General features: G+C 47.3%; 1 protein-coding gene across 1 annotated transcript in view; it reads right to left on the bottom strand.

Annotated features, from left to right (window-relative positions):
• Positions 1–14282, bottom strand: part of LOC106746758 (nuclear hormone receptor FTZ-F1) — a 24316-nt gene that overhangs the window by 4946 nt on the left and 5088 nt on the right.

Here is a 14282-nt window from a genome sequence, read left to right as displayed (position 1 = left end):
CCCCCCCTGACGCGTCTAACTTTCGAACTTGTGAGTGATCAAGTAACGTGTAAATGATTAATAATTAAATGGCAAAGTTCACTTCATCACTTTCTAGTCAATGAGACTGGGAAGATTGTCGTTTGCGCGGAGATTGATCATAGAGAATCTCACACACTGTAAAAACAAATGTGGAAAGATGTTGCAATCATCGATCGAACAGAGACTTTCTTGCCGATCTTGAAGATTGGCTCGCGCGACTTGGTGGCTTTTTCTTAACGAAACGAAGATCCTAAGTCTCGCGAACGTTACGCAATAATTCGATAGTCACAAATCACCGGCTTGCGTGCGAACATTTTTCGAGTAACCGCAATTCGGAACAAAGAGTCGGCGAGTCTGCGAATATATACGGGGCGCCTGTCACTAAGTGGGACATCCGTCATACACTTACAATTTAGGTCAATGCGAGCGGAAAGAGTCTTCTACCATTTTGCAAACAACCAAGCAAAATTTTGCGCTATTAATGATTGAAAATGGCCGTGTACAGAGGTTGTTCTAAATTAATAACTCGAACAAATTCGAGCGGTTGTTTGCAAAGTAGTATATGACTTTCTTGTTCAGAATAGTCGAATCGGCAAATACATGACAGCCGCTGTACTTAGCGACAGGTATCGATATAATGAACCTCGAACTTGTATAAATTTTCTTACAAACTATAGAAGTCATCCTTCCTTCGTGCGTCAGCCTACGGAATCCGGTTGCGGTTCAGTCATTCGCACAATAATTAATTAATCCCCGATCAACCGTTGCGAATTTTACAAAACACGGTGCACGACTTTCCCGTCCAGCAGTTTAACCCGTTCTACCTGCGCGCACCATGGATGTACCATGAACATTTTCAGACACCCTGTATACAGCCGGCGAAAAGACCGCGACATTTTTCAGTCTGTGTTCGATTCGACGAGTCTCACAGGACGGGCGTTCAATTGTACGGACAGGGATTTTCCGCCTGGATTTTTCGTCCGATTTCGAGAGCACGTCGAAAAGAAGCGCGTCGGAATTTCTTTTCGCCGCCGATTACAGAGCGGCTCGACAGTCAGTCAGTCAGTCGACCGTAATCGGCCAGCGACGTTCGTTCGCGGCGGAGAGTGACACGACGGTTCAGGCGTCGTAATGATCACCGTTCTCGTAATCCGTAATCGTCGATTACGCGCCCAGGGAGTCCCACCACCCGCGTGTAAGCGCGTTTTACCCTCTTCACTCGCGCGCACCGGCGCTTCCTGCAACGGGTTAAACGCTCGAAGAAAAAAAAAAAAGAAAAAAAACACCGGGCTCACTTACGGGATGCGTTTTTTCGAGCTTTCGCCGAGGATCCGCGAATCGTCGTCTCAAAAGCGTCGATAAGTGGAGCGGCGAGACGCTGAAACAAAATGATACGGGCAAACCAGTTATTTGGACGAAGGAGGTCCCCCCCTCCCCTTTCAACACCTCGTAGGACGGAAGAATCACCATACTGTTGGCACCGGCTGGTAACTCTCTCGACGCGTAAAATAACCCCGGGCTTTTGAAATGTGATCGCGTTTGAAAGCTCGCTTTCACAGATGAGGTTCTGTTAGACCCAGCCGGTTATTACCACAAAAAATACGACCGACGGGGCGACGCGCTGTGGACAGTGTCAAGACCTCGTTTTATCGACGAGAGGCACGAAGTACCAGATCTGGAAAGCCAAAGGGTTAACCTTCGTGAAAAACGCGGCTCTATGATGACACACCCCGGGCGCCCCCCCCCTCCCGTCGTGTCGTCAGAGCGACCTCGATATTAGCGAGCGCTAGGTCGGAGTCCTCCTCGTCCATAGGCAGGATCGGCCCCTGACGACACGTCCCAAATGTAATAAGCCACCGAGCGGTCGTCCCGCTACCTAAAAAGCCCCCGGCCGCCGACAATCTCGAGCTCGCTGGCGCGCATCCAAGAGGACACCAGGGCTCCGCGCGGAGGGCGAAAAGACGGCGTCGCGACGCCACCCTCTTCCAGGCAGGCAGCGAGCGAGCGAGCGAGCGACCCGTGCCGCGCGAGTCGAGAAGGTCGGTTGCGAACGCTCGTAGCCTCTGAACTCTCGCGAAGCGGCGGGCGCGCGCGAGCGCGCGTTCGGCGAAAACGGCGGCGTTGCCTATTTTCGTACGCGGTGTGCTCGCGCCGCCGTATAAAACGGCGAACGTGCGAGCGAGCGAGCGAGCGAGCGCGCTCGTTGAAAGTGAAAGGAGGTTGAATCGCTCTTACCCGTCCACTTCTGCCTGCCTGCCTGCCTGTTTGCCGGCCGGCCTGCCTATCTGCCTACCTGCCTGCGTCGCCCCACGTCGACATCTCTCTTCTCCTCCCCCTTTCCTCCCTCCCTCTTCTTTTCTACTGCCCCCGACCTCACAACCGCGCGTAAACCTCAATCCGCTCCATATTGCCGCCTCCGCCACCCTGTATATGTATTTCTCTCTCTCTCTTTCTTTTTCGCGAGCGCCTGTCGACTCCGCCACATCGATACCGCGCGGAATCGAATACGCGCAGCGCCATACGATCATCCTGTTGCGGTGTTCACGCAAATTCGTCTCGGCCGGGCGAAGGCGCGCCATTCTCGCGCGCTCCGGCTCGTGTGTATATATGTATGTATGTTTGTATGTATGTACGCGCGCGCGCGCGTTCCTTTTTCACCCCACGGTGATGGCGATTTCGTGACGTGGACCCGGGTCTTCGTGACGCGGCGCGGATCTACGAGTGGATCTATGCTTTAGGTCCATCGAGGTAGCCCCCCTTCTCCCCTTCCTTCGTTCTTTACATTGAACGAGAAAAATAATGATAGTCCAATATATGCTATACTCGTGAAACGATTAATTCGATTTTCTCTTTCGATTAAGTTTCGTGTTACTCGTGAGGAGAACTTTCTGGCTTTGATATCACTATCAACAAATTCGACCCTGTGTTATTAGCAACTAGCGACACATCCTTATTTATATAACCAATAATTTTATATATTTTATACAACTAATACTATATATATATATATATTTTATATATATATATGTTTTTTTATATATATTATATATATATTTTATACTTTTTATTTTTAACTGATAATATTCTCCTGTATGGAGTGCATTTAGTTGAATTCTTTCACAGAGTATGTCGAGGAGACATATCGAATCGAGCAAATACACTTTATCGCGACGAGCCAGCGGACGTTATGCGGGCGCGAAATGGCGGGAAACACACACGTACACACATAGAGAGAGAGAGAGAGAGAGAGAAAGAGAGAGAGAGAGAGAGAGAGAGAAACTCTGCGAGAAAGGTGTCAAACGGTAATATTTTTTTTTCCAATTCCAGTCTTGCCTATTCCCGCAAAGATATCGCGAAAGCCCCCTCGCGCGGCTGCGATCGAAACGAGCGAAAAGCAACTGTTGTAACTTACTGTCACGTTCACGGCATGCGCGTTTCCCCGCAAACTGCACCACCGCTTAAAGGGGTTAAAAGCGCGGCTCGCACAGACGCTCGAGATTCAGCGACGATTCCCGCCGCCGTTCGCCATTCGGTGGCCACCGAGTGGGTGGTAACGTTCCACGTGGGCGGCGTGCCCTAACGTATCGATATATGGCACGATTCGATCGGGCGATCGTCGAATATGCACGCCGAACCGTGACACTGATGGAATTTACGTCCGAACTGCTGGTCATTGGGCGAACAGGGACTGGCACGACGCGCGGCACGTAACAACGACCAACGTTTCTCCCCGCATCGCGTCCGCATCATGGATATCCGGAAGTTTCCGAGAAACGAAGAAGCGGGAAGCTCCCGGCGATCCGCAGATTTTCTCGAAAGAAATACGACGAGGGAATGACGGCCGAGTTCGATAGTTATCTTTTTTGTACAAAGCCAATCGCAAAGATGGCGCGCGATCTCCTCGATCAATCGAGACGCGTCGATTCTCGCCGAGAATCGTTCATTAAGCAACTTCTCGACGCACGCCTACGCACGGAGAAAAAAAAAATGCAGGATTCAAGTATTTCACTCGGCTCAATCACGATCGAAATATCGCTCGACCTGCGTGAAAATTTGCCAAAATGTTCTTGGAATAGTTTATTCGCCGGAAAAAGCTCGATCGTTCGCTCCGTCGGCACAGAAAGCCCAAGCCGATCCTAACCTCCTCGTCGGCCGCGTGGACCAAAAAATTCCGGAGAATCCGGCCTACAAGCCCGAGATTTACAAGAGATATTCATCTATTATCTACGAATAAACAAACTCTCCGCGTTATCAACGCGGTGCAATAAACCGGTTGTGCCGCGCGTGTATTCGAGTGTACGTCGAACTTGCGCGACTATGTGCGCGAACTTTTAAGCGCGGCTAAATGGCAGCGCGATAACGCGCGAGCGGCAGAAGAATGCTTTGTTATTAAGCTATCCGGGGCTCATCCTTCGCCCGCTTCATTGGCTTTTCTCTCACCTCTCTCGCTCTATTTACGTACACGTAACAGATAACATCGGCGACGGCAGAGTATCCGCGCGCGGCGGACTATATTTACTACGTCGCCCATTCAGCTATCCGTAGGCAGTTTGCGTCAAACCGTTCGTTCGGGCCGGAGAGCTGGTGCGCGCGCGGCGCGAACCTTCCAAAGAATGCGATCTACATCCGGTTTGCGCGCCTAGGTTCGCGTTGATAAGCGGCGGTCCCGGAGCGCCGAACCCGCGCTCGCGCGTTCAAAAGAAAGGGAAACCCGCTGGCGAATCTCTCCTCTTGTGGTCCACACACACCACTCGTGTTTGCGGTGAGGGTCCCCCAACCCGTGTGACGTCAGATTCTCCCCCGTAGAAATTAACGAGCGGGCCACGTGACCGCGCGCTCGCCCACGGTCGGGCCAATCGCGCGGCTCGGGGATCCCGCCGTGACACGCACTCGGCCGCGACGCGACGTTAAGCCAAGTCGTCCCGCGCGCGCGCGCTCGCTCGCATTGCGAAAGAGCGCGAAAAAAAGGGGCACGCTAGCTAGCGACGCCGTGGCAAGATCCGTCGGAAATACACCGCGGCGAACAAAGAGGGCGGCGGCTTGCATCGGGCGGGCGGGCGAGGGAGCGGGTGTGTGAGTATGAGTGTGTATGAATGCGTGTGTGCCTGTAAAAATGAATGCACATATTCATATCTCAACTTTCTCGACCGTCTTCCTCTCGGAGCGAGGAACAACAACCGACGGTAAGACGGCGAGAGATGCGTCGGGATAAAAAAAAGTTACTTCTAATGATGATCAGCTGTTGCTCGCGACACGACGGAGACATGGAGTCGTTGTAGTAGGCGGCCGCGTTTCCAGTCAAATGTGCAGGATGCACTCGTCGCGAGGAGAATCGTCCGTCGATTCGGAATGGCGCCGAGTCATTTCGCGACGAGTCCTGGAAATTCGAAACACGGCCGCTCGTCGCGGCGTCGCCGCGATAACACGCGTGCGCACCTGTCCTCAGACATTTCAATTAATGATTCGTTAATACTACGACGAGCCGTTATCGTCGGTACTATCGAAATCACGCTTACGTAAGGACCGGCGGAGACGCCGCGGACGACGAAACGCGCGCGTCCCTCCCTCTTGTCGCGCGAAATTCGCGACACATTCGCGACTCCGCCGAGAAAGAAGTAAAAGCTTCGGCGAAAAGAAGACGAGGCTTCGGTTCAACGATGGGTTACACAATCCCCGTCTCAACCTAACCTTTCTGCCCCACCACCGCCGCGTCGCCGCGAGCGCGCCCGCGCCAAGAGGTAGGAGTCGAACAAGCGGGTAAGGCGGACGGACGGACGGACAGGCAAGCGGGCGGGCGGATGGACGGGCGCACAGGTATAGGTACACCGTCTTGCATCATAATACAATAATTATGAAATTCGTGAGTTTCTAAACGAAGGCGCACGGTTTCCGTTATTCCGCGCTGCATGAGTTCCCAGGGTGACCGGCGTCCTGCTTACCGAGAGAGGACGTGCCCTCTTCTCTCTCTCACTCTCCTTCCCCTTTTCTCTCATTCTTTCTCTCTCTCTCTCCCTCTCTCCTAAGTATTCTCGGCCGTTCTCGCGGATTTACGAAATTCGCTTCTTCTTTCTCGTACAGTTTTACACGCGTGACACACGAGTGAAAGGTTGAGACCGCTCTTTTTGCTCCCTTTCCCTCTCTGTTTCCGTTTCGCTCTGCGTTATTACAACTTCGAAGCTATTAAATAAGATATCATCATTAACAGCGTCTACGTGGCATTATCTCATGTGGCGATTCGTCTTAGCGATATTTAAATGAGAAACGCAATGCGCGTATGTATGTACCTGATCATGAAGTGATTCGACAACATCACGCGGACGATATGAAAAGAATAAAGTGTTTTAGTTTTCCTTCTCCACGAGTTGTCCCTCCCCTCCTATTTTCTCTTTCTGATTTTTATCGCTCCCGTGTTTCGGCGCGTCTTTACCTACGAAAGATACGAGAAACCCTTAAAAGCTTCGGCGAAATTGAAAACAAGTTCTCTTGTTACTTTCTTGCGTTTAATTGTAGAAATTAGAATGATTTAGTGCGACCTAATAATAGTGTGAAATTTCTCGAAATTCTTTACGGCGTATTTTTAATAAATCACAATACGTGGTAAACAATACAATGAGGAGATGCAGTCGTAAATTATGTAATATTTGTTTGTCGTTCCTACAATATTGTCCTATTATCCATACAACTGAGAAATCCGATATAAGATGAGCTTTGAAAAAATAAAGAGTGACAGAAAAGTGAACTTTTTCTAGTTTTATGTAATGCCCGAATGGTTTAAAACGACCTTTTTCTCTTTCGCAAGAGCAATAAAACTTTTTAATTTGAAAACTGTTTTTGTGTTAAGAAAAAAAAAATGGCTTCCGTACAAAGAAAATTCAACGGACGGTTTTCTTCGACGCTTATAGAAAAAGCAATTGTATTTCTCTCACTGATAGCTTAAAGTTAAAATATATCAAAAAAGAGAATATATTGAGATAAGTTTTTATAACAAAGTCCCCTAGTAAAAAAGTGAAAACATAACTGGGCGCACATGCGTACTTTTTCAGAATAGATAAGCAACTTCATTTTTTACGTTTTAACAGGAGAAATTAGACTCAAAAATTGAAATTATTCAGTTCAAATTAAAAGCGAACATCCGATCGCACAATATTCGCGCGCAATCGCGTTGTTAAAGTGGCCTTGAACGTGAATGGGTTGCATGACCTTGAATACAGAAATGTAGAAGATATTCGCGACTCGGTGATGAAAAAGAACCGTTTTTGCGTTCATCAAACTGGTTTGGATGCGCTGCGAGCGACCGACCGTTTCGCGCAAGGTGCGAAATATATATATATATATATATATATATACGTAGTTATAAATAAAAGGCCGGTGCACCTATTTCATCCGATATGCGAAATTGGCGATAGCACGGTTTTTCATGCATTCACGCCGAATACTCGACGGCGACGCCACGCAAACTCGTTCCTTCAACCCTCCCGTGCTTATTAACATTCATTAAAGCTCGTCGCTCTCTCAAAGCGCCCTATGTGCTCATGAAGCACAGTACCTCTATGATAAAAAATTAATGGAGCGCGCGTAATTTATAGTCCAGGCACTTTGGGCCAAATTGTACCAATGGACGAAAAGTTTTATAAATAAGCCGAATTTTATACCAGGAATAATCTTCTCTTTTCCTTTCTTCTCGAATTGCATGAAGTTAGCTCCCCTTTTATGAAAATTATCATTTTGAAAGTTGACATGGTTTTAACTTTGCCACATTGTCCCAAAGCGATATTACTTTATTTCAAACAGTTGTCCGATAAGGAAGAAGGCTATTTAACTAGTCTACTTCTTTCAAAAATCAGATATTTTCTTATCGCTAGATTGTCCCAAAAGGCAAACTCACTTCACGTACTCGATCTCCCCCTTTCTCTCTTTCTCTCCCATACACCTCTATGATAGCGATTATGACAAGTACGAATAAAAGTACGAAGATGTACGAAAGAAGCTGATTATATCGAAGAAACAAAAGTGCTACATTCGCGTGTCTTTTCTAATTCCAACAAAGAAAGAAAAAACTCTAATTTCATCAGCGTCATTGCCGCTAACGTGAGATAATACATTTCGGGTGTTTAATAGAAACCGCTGGACCCGGCCGAAAGGCTTTCACGCGTGCGTTACGTGAACACGAGAGTATTCTACGTCAAATTTCTAGATCCCACTTGCGCAATACGGGATCGTACGACTAACCATACCGGGCCTAACGCGCTAACATTCGTCAGACAAGTCTGTCTTTGTTCGCGTAGAATGGGTCTCCGTAGGTCTCCCTGTAAACGAAGCTAACACGTTAACAAAGGAAAGCACAAAACGAGCGACGATAAATTTTGGATTTTACCGAGGAAAGTCGTTTATTTGTATAAATTTGTCCATCATGAAAGATACATTACGTGCAGATCTTCCGTTTGTGCCTTTTGATCAAGCTTCACGGTGCCGTAAAACAAAGGAAAATAATTTCATTTTTGATATTCCGGAGTTCAGAAAACAATCGTGACCCCGTGAATTGAACGCTATATCGGATACAAAAAGAGACATCAGTTCTCATTTAATCTCTGAAAATGATGGCGAGATGTTATCACGCTAACAAACGTACCGCGGATAGTAACGATTGGCGGATCTCCGCGACGTAAAAACTGCAATCGTTCTTTTAAAACAAGCAACCGAGGTTGGAAAAGACGCGGGGGCGATCCGATGCTAATCTTATCGCAATTATTCCTATCTGCGATACTATTTCTTCACTTTGCTTTAAGGGGATTATGTTATAGCGTTGTACGAAGGATAATGTTGAAACAGACAGAGAACGGGAAAGGATAATTCGACACCTCTCTAATCTCGCATTTTATTATAAAATTTTATTCAGCGACACGTACATACGTATCTCGAGTTGAGCTCCTGCGAAATTACGCTTCTGTCTATCACCACGATTTGAACATAATTTTAATAAGATGAATCAATGCAGTCCTACTTGTCGCACATTCATGTTAGTCTTATCGATATTGGTTGACATACTTTTTTACATGCGACATTATTTTTAGTTCTACCGAAATAAACGAAACGCTCGTATTAGATACCCCTTAAGTAACGATTGAAAATACAACGCGAGCGGTTTGCCGTTCCGCAATTCGAGCATCAAGACAAGTGACGTTATCGAAAATATGTTCGTTACGTGCAAAAATAGTTAAAAATTCCGACATTTTATTACTTTTTTTCTCGTGTAGCCGGACATTTTCATTGCACTATTATTATTCTCTCTCTCTCTCTCTCTCTCTCTCTCTCTCTCTCTCTCTCTCGCTTTCTCTCTCTTTCTCGCAATTACTCGTTATTTTTTATCTTGTAGAACGAAACACTGTCATTCGCACACAAGCAGAAAATTTACTAAAAATGACTGATAAGTCATTCGGGATACGTCCGTATCAGCCGTCTTCATATATATTATGTATACATGTATGTACATATACGCACTCGCGACTCTTCGCGTTTCTAACGAACCCGACAATGGAAACTTCTGATCGCGGACTATCTAACGAAACGCGAAAATAAAATAGCTTTGTCATCGGAACGAAAATAGATAAGTTCATTTACTTAACCGTTGGGCAAATTGTTCGCATCTGTGCGAAACTAAAACCTTCCCGTTTCCGAGCGTTGGCACGTTTTACGATGTGCACGGCCGTGCTTTGAAATTGCGCAAAATGCACAGCGCGCTTCGCGTTGCGCGTTAAATAATACGAGGAGTAAAGAACGCGTTGTTCCCTTCTTCGTCGCGTTTGATGCACCTTCGATACCCGCGCGTATAAAAGAAAATTTGAATGAAATACGTCGCATGGTCACAATTACAGAAAAACGTTGCAATAGTTGTTTTTTCGATGAATTTCGTAATGCATCTTGTATCCTATAAGAAAATGTGTTTTCTGAGAATGATTAAAAAACAGATAATCCTGTTGGACACGGGGCATATGCAACTAAAAAAAAAAGGTATATAAAAAGGATTGCAACCTTTTTGTGACTGACCACATTTTTTACCACAACAATTGTTCAAAAATCTTCTATTGCGTTCCTTTGATCCTATAAATGAGGAAATTATTGCCGTTTTCTCCACTTGAAGACTTAAGCGAAGAATCAAAAATTTCGACTCGGGTGATTTCACACACACACAAATGTGTAAACATTACTCAGCGCATACACTGCAAATCCAAGTCCTGTCATTTTTACACACACACACTTGTGTTCAAAATCATATAGTCACTTTTTCACGCACTTGTACGTCACTGCTATGATTTTCCACACATATGTGTGTTACATAAATGTATAAAACACTTTGGATTTATAGCGCATAATATCAATATTACATTTAATCGATATAATCAACATATCAAGGTTACATGCGCGATATTAATATCAGATCGAAACAGATCGAGGATTCGAGGTGCTGCCGTGTTTCGAGATGCACGAAAGTGTACGAAAAGGGAGTTTATTCGGCGCCGAGTGCACGGGAATACACGCGCGAACGTTGATTTGATCACCTCGAGCAGATAAGTCCACGGTATACAAATCTCGGACGAGCACGTACGCTCGTCGGCGGAGTGAATTAATTTTCACGCGAGACCGTAGCGCGCGATTCGAGCGAATCGCTCGCGCGTTCTACGGCGCGAGCCGAGAAATCACGGCGTTTAAACGCCCGACGACGGCGAGTTGTCGGCGGAATGTGATTTTCGAATCGTTCATAAAAAGGCATAGGCGCGCGGAACGCTCGTTGTTCTCGCCGAACGAGCCTTGTTCTCGTATTCACGGGTTGCGAACGACACGCACACACACACACACACACACAAGCCTGGCCGCGGGATCTGTGACAGGTGTTATCGCGCGATTACGAGTGTGCTCGCCCGCTTCATTTCGCACCTCGTCGCGTCTCTTTCGCGCGACGGTTTAATTTCGCTCCGGATTCTCGCGGAAGAAAGCGAGAAGGCAAATTCGCATTGTGTCGGTGTAAAAGAAAAAAAAAATCACAACGATTAATTAACGAGCTACCGATATATCGGTACGCTTCGCGCGATTAAGCGTCAACTTCGACATGACTTCCGGCAAGACAGTGCCGGCTGCGAGTGCATTCGTTGACGTGAAGAAGATCAACAACGACAAACGGAAGGAGGCGGAAACTCGGAACGTACGCAACGAGACGTGATCGCAAACGATTTCGGGGAAAGATGGAGAAAGTCGAATGGTAATTTTTCATTTCGTTCGACGCTTCCATTGTTCCTCCGCGCGGCCGAGGAAATTGCAGCGTCCACCGGCGGTGGGTGCGATTGACGTTATCACTTGACGATGATACCCGCCGGCGGGAGTCCCGATTATCGAATTTGCGAATCTTAATTCTTATCGCGTGAAATCGCGCTCGTTTGTTTCAGCTTAATTACGCGCGGCGATAGGAGGCGCGCGCGGCCATTGTCTCTATTTTCCTCTCTCTCTCTCTCTCGCGAGGCGATGTGTGTTACCAAGAAGATGCAATTTTGCAAACGCGCATTTTTCAACGACGATTTTCGCCGACGAGTGTTGCCTTTTTCTCTCTCTCCCTCTCTCTCTCTCTGTACTGTTTTTAAAGGCGCCCGCAGTAGGCGCAGGTATATAAGAAACCGCTTCCTTTCGTAAACATTCGCAAGCACTCTGGAAACTTTCCGCGTTAAGCAATCTCCCCCTCCCCTCCCGCCGTTGCTGTCGTAGGAACGCCGTGGAAAACAGCGTGCAAAGACGGCGATTGCGACAGAGCCTGTTTCGAGATTCGCTTAATCGTTGGGCCTTGAGGGCCTAGACCCAGTTACTCGGATTGCATTAGATGCTACGTCTAAACCGTGTTCCTTACCAACGAGCCTAAAGTGCGCGCTTTTCAAGAATGCGACGCGATCACGAGGCGGCGTAATGCGTAATCGGCGAAGCCGAACCGCCGCCGAGGAAACACTCCAGCGTGTATTCAACTCCATTTTACTGGACATTCGATTCGATCCTATATTCAACATTTCCACGAAGTCAATTATTATTGATTGATCGTGATTCGAAAAAGTGCTACATTCATATAATCGCTAAAGGAGGCTATCGGAATGATTATTCCTACTCATATCAAATTAATTATTGTTTGAACGTAACGAACTGCCAGAAAAAAAAAAAGAAACTATAATTTTCATCTACGCAAATATATTTATTTAAATATAGCAGTTTTCTTTCTTGTACACCGAATAATTTAGCACGTTCGATTAATTCTGCCGCGAGAAATTATACGTACTTTTCTTTTTACGCGGTATTTCCTAGCTACGTGTGTGCACTGGAAATTTTATTTTTATAACCGCCAGCAAACGCACATTATGGTCGACGATATCACATTTTTTTACTCGAATCAACCAAATGCATTATAGAGAGAACAAACTTCATAAATTCGCCTGAGTTAGGGCAACCAAATTATTTGCTTTAGTTTCCTCCGGTTTCTTAAAAAATGAAGAACACGTTATTTTCATGAAAAATTATCATGAAACAAACTTACATCTGGAAAGAAGTTTATGTGCAACAGCGTTCTCGTAGCTCGATAAGCGAGACGTTATAAATTCCGGCGTACGAAAGTCCGAAGTTCTATCCTCGACGGCAGTTTTGTTCTCGTTTTTATTTTTATCGAAGAACTAAATTTTTCGATCGCAGTGATCGAACAGTTCGTCGAGCATATATCGACTAAATTATCCGATCGGCTCCACCTACATCCGGTTACGACAATTCAATTGATATTTCAGTGCGCGCGAATTTTGTACATCGCGATGTGTCTCTCATCCACAATTATACGTACGGCAGCGGTGTCATGTTCGAAAAGCCGGCCGCTGATGCCGAATGCAAAAAGAAATTGCCGATGCAGGAGTTAAAACCAGGTCAAACGTAAGCGCGTGGATAATAGCGCGTAATTGTGTTACTGGTGCCGCGGCGTGACGTAATTTCGTTTCGTCCGGCCGTGTAACGACCGTTCGGCCGGGCTCGAATATCGCGAGGAAGCGTTTTCGCGATCGATTCGCGTCTATAAGAAGAGAGGATACGCCGCCTGCGTCCCCGTCGTGCTTTTAAAACGGCGAAAGAGAACACGCGGTAAGACTCGGTTAATCGCTTCCACAATGTGTAATAAGGTTAAGTTCGTACAAGCGTGGCGCGGAAACGCCCGAACCGCAGAGCCGACGTCGGCCGACCGGAGTCGAGCGCGACCGACGACAATGACGACGACGAGTGCGCGCGCGTTGCCCGTAAACGACTCTCTCTCTTGCGCTTTTGGCGTGCGGTTTAGCGGCGCGCGAGCGTGGAGATATTCAATAAGAGATAACATAAAACTCGATAATAACGCGGTGACACCGGGCCCGTTATCGAGCCCGGGAAATGCAGCGCCGGGGCGCGCACAGGTGAAAGTAAAACTGCGCGAAATTATTAAGAGACCGCGGGCGAGATGCGCGCCGCCGCGATCGATCGGTTACGGGCTCGCCGTCGGCGTTGCGTACTACTACGTTCCGCGGAATTGCCGGTTAACTCACACACACTCGCGCGTTTTTTCTGATAATAACGCATCTCTCTCAGCATCCCGTGGCGATTTATGCTCCCGGCGTGTCGCGAATACACGCTTAACGCGGCGCGCGCATCCGCACACATGTGTAGAGAACGCGTCCGTCTATTAATAAATCTTATGATTATTTGCGTTATCGTGTGTCGCGCCAGCAGCATTGCAACCGGGGGAGGGGGAGCGGACTTTTTTTCCCCATTTTGCAGAAAACTTTTATCGTTTCGCAGGATGTTACACATTCGCGCGCGGGTCTCATCGCGAGCCTGTTATCAATTATACGGGAATATCTCGCGATATTATCGAGCGACGCAACCCGAACACATTATCGCTGAATTTGGAACTGACATCGTGTTTGCGAAAACACGCACGCACGTCACTTCTTTCTTCCAGCACGTGTCACGCCGAAACAGCCCAACATTCACCGGCGGGATCTGAGAGAGTCTCGCTTCTCGGCCTTTCCGCCCGCTTGTCCGCCGAGATACTTTATCGCAATTCGTGAACATCCGGCGAGATAAGATCTCCCCGCGCGAGATGTTACGTATAATCAGTCTTCGATTCACGCGCGCCTCGTATTTATTAATATTCATTCAGCCGAAATCTCTCCCGCTGGCCCGTTTATCATCCCCCCCCCCCCCCCTCCCATTGGAAACGCAAA

This window comes from Dinoponera quadriceps, unplaced genomic scaffold (assembly GCF_001313825.1).
Source record: "Dinoponera quadriceps isolate SergipeBrazil2010 unplaced genomic scaffold, ASM131382v1 scaffold1565, whole genome shotgun sequence".
In the NCBI taxonomy this organism is placed as follows: domain Eukaryota; kingdom Metazoa; phylum Arthropoda; class Insecta; order Hymenoptera; family Formicidae; genus Dinoponera; species Dinoponera quadriceps.
This window is presented reverse-complemented; position numbering and strand designations above follow the sequence as displayed.